Genomic DNA, 6,109 nt, shown 5'->3' on the forward strand with positions numbered 1-6,109 from the left:
TATTTTTCTGGCAAGTGGGTTTTGCCCAGCATGAGCTTGCTGCAGAATCTGTTCACACCAGTCTTGGAAGGACAAAACAGTTGAGAAAAGAGTCTACAAGGAAAGACCTTGCTTTGAAAAGAATAATAATGTACTGTTACACATATGCAACACAAGCCCTGTTTCATTTATAGGAATGATATACAGGCCCGGGTCCACAATTCCTCCCCAGAGACCCCTATTCCCATTTATGTCAGTACAAGTTAGGCTCTGAAATACCTGCCTGGACTTGACCCCTGTTTCTCACCAATTTAAACATTCCTCTGCTTGAGAGAGGATTAGGAACCTTAGCACTATAATGACCTCCTGAATTCATTGACTGTTCCAGATATGAAACATTTCTTCTTTTAACTTTTACCCTATAAAAGATCTCTATGGATAAAAAAAAAAAAAAAAAAAAAAAAAAAAAAAAAAAAAAAAAACCCCACAAACACTTGAAAGAAAGTCTTTTTTTCTCCCCACCAAAGTCTCATTTATGCAGCAAACTTTCCCCAGCTAAACCCAGATATCTCTGACTAAAGGAGAGGCAGAGATTCCCTAATGTTTAACCAGGCTTTCCTTGCCCTCCCACCCACCAAGATGTTAATGTGGGAAGATGTTAATATCACCTTGAAAACTGACTGCCAAACAATGACCAGACAGAGAAACCAGCTGGGACAAATGGCCCTCAGAGTGCTACCGATGGTATTAAAGTCTCAGAACAGGGGAAAAAACAAAAACAAAAAACCCACAAAAAACAAACAAAGAAACAAACAAAACAAAAAAACCAAACCAAACCAAAAAACACCAACCTTGGTTGCCATAGATACCTACCAAAAGCAATGTTGGGTCCCTCCACAGTTCTCTCCGGAGTCCTGAGCAGCATTTTTTATTTTTCTCAGTACGCTATTTTCCTTTTCCCACTCTATCTGACCCTGCAGGTCTCCCTGTTCCCCTGGGGAAATCTCTGCCAAGTTTGGGCCATCAGTTGGGTAGATGTTTTCTCTCTGCTCCCCTTGATGTCACCCACCGTAGTGGGTGCTCTGGGGGCACTGCTGGGGCTTGGAGACACGGAGACAGTGTCCAGGGGATTGGGAACAGTGAGAAGCAGGTGAGGCATAGCTCCTTTAGATGTTTTACTTCCACCAGGAGAGGGAGAGTGGGAGCTGTGTGTCTCAGTTTGATTCTCCTGGAGAGGAATGCACTTTGCTCTCCAGAGGCTGCTCTTTGGAGCCTGTGTGTGAAAGGCAGCACCTTCCAGACTCAAAAGCAAGAGGCATTCTGCATTTTTTTTCAGTTACCTGCTTGTGAAATTTTCCTTTCGTTTCTTTTATGAGACTGTTTTTGTACAAACAGCAGAGCCCTATGTACAGAACCTTATCCTGTCTCTGTTTTATGAACAGCCTGGGCATAATTAGGGCACATATGATCTACAATGTACATGTGCCACAGGCATCACCTTTCAGCCTATGCTGCTGTTGAATAAAGCAGGTCAATGCATTCAGAAGCTGAGAAATGTCCCTCTGGTCCATCCAGGGTGTCCATCCAGCCCCAGACTCTGCTCCAGCAAGTGCCACAGGACAGACTGTCTTGGGGCCCCAGACAGTCCCTTCCCCCCCCTTACAGCCCCTTCCACCAGCACCCCCGCTTTCTCATCCTTTTGTTAGGGGGTAAATCTCTAAGTCAAGGTAAATTCTCATCCTTGAATTTGCCTAATCTCTTTCTGAACCTGCAGATACAGCTTCCATAACATCCTGTGACAGCAAGTTCACCAAGTGTGCCTGTAGGTTTTTTCTGTCTGCTTTACAGTGACCTCCTCTAGCATTGTGTACCCCAACATTCTGTGGGTATTTGGCTGCCACTCTGAGTCAAAGGCTCTGGAAACCCATCAGTGATGGCTCAGTGCAGCTCAGTGAGTCTGACTGTGCCTGGGTACCACAGCCCCCAAAACCTGCCCCACTGGGCTGTGCTGCTCCTTTGGGTCCCCAGGATCAGTGTCTGGTCCCAGTCACTTCATCACTTTTTCTATTTGACCTCATCCCTCCTCTTGCCTCAATGAAAGTGACTTCACTTACTCTTCCTTTACTCCTGGTAGCTCTTTACTCTGCGTTGCCCTTCTCCTTCCAATTGTTCAGCTCTTCCAGCTGATCCAGTGCAGACTGGCATACATGGGGAACTCCCCAACATCTTCAGCTGTAAAAGCAGCCACAAAGTTATCACTGGTTTTCTCTGCTATGTCACCATCCCCATCTGCCACTTCTATACCCTTGTCGTCAGCATTCCCACTGATTTCCTAGCTGCCTTTGTGGCTTTGGTATATTTAAAGAGCCTTTTATCAGCAGCTAGAGCATCCTTGGCAAGGCAATTTACAGATCTTATTTTTAGCCCTGTTTCTTTCCTGTTTAATGGTGACCTGACATGTTTTATGGGTTTCTTTGTTCTTGGACCACTTTGGGCTTTTAGTGTTGGGTTTGGGGATTTTTTTTTTTTTTTTGACAAGTTGCTATAAAAATCAGTGTTTTCAGCTCACACTTCAAAACCTAGGAGAGGTCAATTTAATGCTGCTGGGAACCCTTAGTAAGCAAAGCTACTCCATCACCCCCTCACCAACAGAAGACACATGGCATTGAAACAGAGCATTACTGGGCTAAAACTAAAAGGAAGGATGGGAAATTTGGATTAAATAGCAATTGATGATTTTGCAGTTGCCAATCTTGACAAATGACAGTCCTCCTCTCACAGGAGTGACAGATGAGGCAGCACTAGGCTTGCCTTGCTGTAGATTGTGGGTTATTGTACGACAAACTGCCAACAGGATCCTCTGTGTCTGGGTTGTACCAAGGTCCAGTCACCTTCCTGAGCCTGGGATGAAGTTGAGGTGCTCTCCCCAAAACCAGCTAGGAACAGTCATGTTCACCAGGACACCTGCCTGAATTCCTTCAACCTTCACCTGAGTTTTCCCAAACACTCTCCATACCAGGGCTTCTGTTGGGAAGCCATTCCTACCAAGAAGGTGGAAACTTCTTTCTAGAGGAAAGGCTCCTTTTCCCTTACCCCTGTCCCTCCTGTTGGAAGGAGTGCTGTCATTCACCTTGAAAACAGCCAGCCATCAAACTCAAGGTACACAAGAAGTGAAAAGATAAGCCCCTTGGTCTGCAGGGGTATCTTACCCTCATTTTTCACTTTTACTCGTTTATGCCTCCAGCTTGGCACATCACTTGCACGGCCTGTGTAAAAACAGTCTCCTGAAGGAAACAAGGGGTGGATTCCTCTAACAAGCAACCAGAAAAAATTCAAAGTGCTTCCTGCTTTCAGGCCTGAAAGGTGCTGCTTTCACATACAGGTTTGGATGCTGGGCTTTGCTGGGGAATGTGTGGATGCAGAAGTTTAGCTCTCAGTTTTGAGGCTGGTTTCAGTTGTAAGCAGTGCTAACAGCAGCAGGCCTGATCACGCCGTTCATTCTTATCCTGCCATCCCATTACATTCCTGAGGTGCAGCTGCCCAGACCCAGCTTCTCTAAAGCACCTACCATGCCTCTCCCCTCCCACGCCACATTGCTTCAATATGCTTGGGTATATCTAAATAAACATAAAATGGCATATGACTGAAGTTATCCCAATATTCCCAAGCAAGTATGTGTTATAACCTGGCAAACCTCTGTCCCAGCAAATTTAGCACTGTTTAGCACACCCTGTGCAGACATGCCAAGCAATTGCACTCTCCAGAGTGACTTTTGGTTTAGGATAAAAGCTGGTGGCAGACTCGAGTGGCAGCCTCTTCCCACCTCCTCTGTGGGTTATGTACCAGCAGGACACTCTGCTTCTCAAGGACACACTGCACCTCAAGGGAGAAGATGGATGGGAGAACTCAGGATGCAAAATGAGTTGTGGCAGATCCCTGGAGCCTCTCAGCCTGCCTGCAGGCATGCCCACACTCACACTGACAGTGGGGACCCACTCAGCTCCTTTCCTGTGCTTACCTGGATTTCGAAGGATGGGCAGCTGAAACAAAGCAGGAGTCAAGAGGCAGCAGTCATAAAACTCGACAAAGAGCTATTTTCCATGATCACAGTTCCCAGAATAGTCACACACTGCTAATAGACAATCAGAAGTGAAATATCTGGGAGTTTGCCCTTTCGGTACAGAATTCCAGTCCAGATAAAAGAACTGTAGCAGCCTTTGAAATGCTAAAAAGGAGCAGGCTCACAGTGGTATCTGATAGCCCCTCCCCAGCATGGCCTAAATGACAACTGGCTGCAGTTGCAGAAATTAGCTTTGAATTAGAGCAATGAAAATTCCTCTGCAGTTAAATGATGCAAACACCTGACTATTTTTGCTCCTTTTATTACCAATGATTGCACATGTCGGGATATCACAACCTCAATAAAGTTTTACTGCATTAAAGTTTCTCATTCAGCATTCAGCTGCATTTCCAACCTCTGTTGCTTTGCAAAAGAATAGGAGATAACACTTAAAAGCCTTTCCACATGCCTCTATAGCAGGTTACTGTCACATGGATTTTATGCATGGAGCCAGGCAATTTACCTCAGCCAAAAACCACTATGACCATTCCAGTGAGCTGTTACTTTTAATATAGAAAACCCTTCTTATTCAGCTCCATGTGCGCCCAAGTTTCAGTTTGCCATACAAAGATTGGGATGAGGAAGTATCCAATCAAAAGCAGCCAGCTGAATGAAGCTGAGCTTCATGACTTTTGGCCAGTTTCTGCCTTTATCCCATCCATTTTCCAGTGTCTCACCACATGCACACTTACCCAGAGTGGAGTCTGCATGGGATTATCAGAGTCCTGCACACAGCAGAACCTTTCCCTGCTGCTGAAAAGTCAGAGAAAAGGGGGAAAGAAAAGGACTGAGCAGAAGGATTAGAAGCTGTGAGCATCTCCTTCACCCAGATTATTGTGGAGACACACAGGGCTCAAAGAAAAAGAAGTGGCAGCAGGCATGGGAGGGTCACACATTAAATTGTTGGGGGAGGGAGCTTGTCCAGTTTGTAGGGCTTTTCTAGCTGGAGGAAGAAGGGATCTCTCTGCCCCTTGTGAGAAGTGTAGCCACCGTGCCCTGCCTGCTCCTCATGGGACACTGCTCTCAGGGGAAAAGGCAAGGAAATAAGACCAAATCCCTCCCCACCCTTTGAACAAGGTATCATGGCTAGTTAAACCCAGCTAGCTGCTCCCATGGAGCCACGCTGAGCAAGCAGAGATGCACACAGATGGTGGGGTTGGCTGAGGACTCCAGAACCTGGTCTCTTACAGACCCTGCCAATGGCAGACACTGTGCAGCCAGGTGACAGCAGCAAAGGGGACAGGAGTGAACCGCAAGAAAGAAACAATGAAACCTCAGAAAAACAACAGAGAGAAAATGACACCTTTTTTTGCCAGGCTACTTCTGAGAAAGCAGGGTCTGCCTTCTTTTGCTGCTGAAGACACACGAGAAAGATCATGTGGGACTAAAGACTATTTAGGTCCCAGCTTTCAATCAGGTAACTGGGAAGTGGGAGTTGGTTTTGATCATGGAGAGACTGGAAACAAGCATCTACATGGAGATCCTGGTACTCTCTGCAGCCACAAACAGTGTTCTCTACCACTGACCCCCAGATTTATCATTTAAGCTGGAAGACACTTCTTTTCATCTGGGCCATTAACAGCTGCCACCAGACAGAGCAGCTTGTCCAACGTTTTCAAAGGAGATCCAGCTGCACTAACTTCCCAGTTCCTACCAAAAGCAAACACTGAATATCAGTGCCAGTCTCACAATAAACATTTTAACTTCATTAATATTTAATAATATTTCTGAACTTCTGAGTGAAAGCTGGGTGCTGAAGTAACTAGTCTGTGCACACTTGTGTCTAAACTCTGCACAAATTTTAACATAAAAGAGTCTCTGAAGTTTTAAAAAAACACTTAAATCAGTGGCGGGGGAACATAAGAAAATCTTGGTACTGAGAAAAAATAATATTTAATAGGAAAAGTTAATCTGCATATATAAAAACCAAAACACAAAATACAACAGAATTAAATGATGCTTTAAATGATTGTAATCTATAAATATATGTACAGATGTGTGTATATAAGT

Source organism: Sylvia atricapilla, chromosome 7 (genome assembly GCF_009819655.1).
Source record: "Sylvia atricapilla isolate bSylAtr1 chromosome 7, bSylAtr1.pri, whole genome shotgun sequence".
Lineage (NCBI taxonomy): Eukaryota > Metazoa > Chordata > Aves > Passeriformes > Sylviidae > Sylvia > Sylvia atricapilla.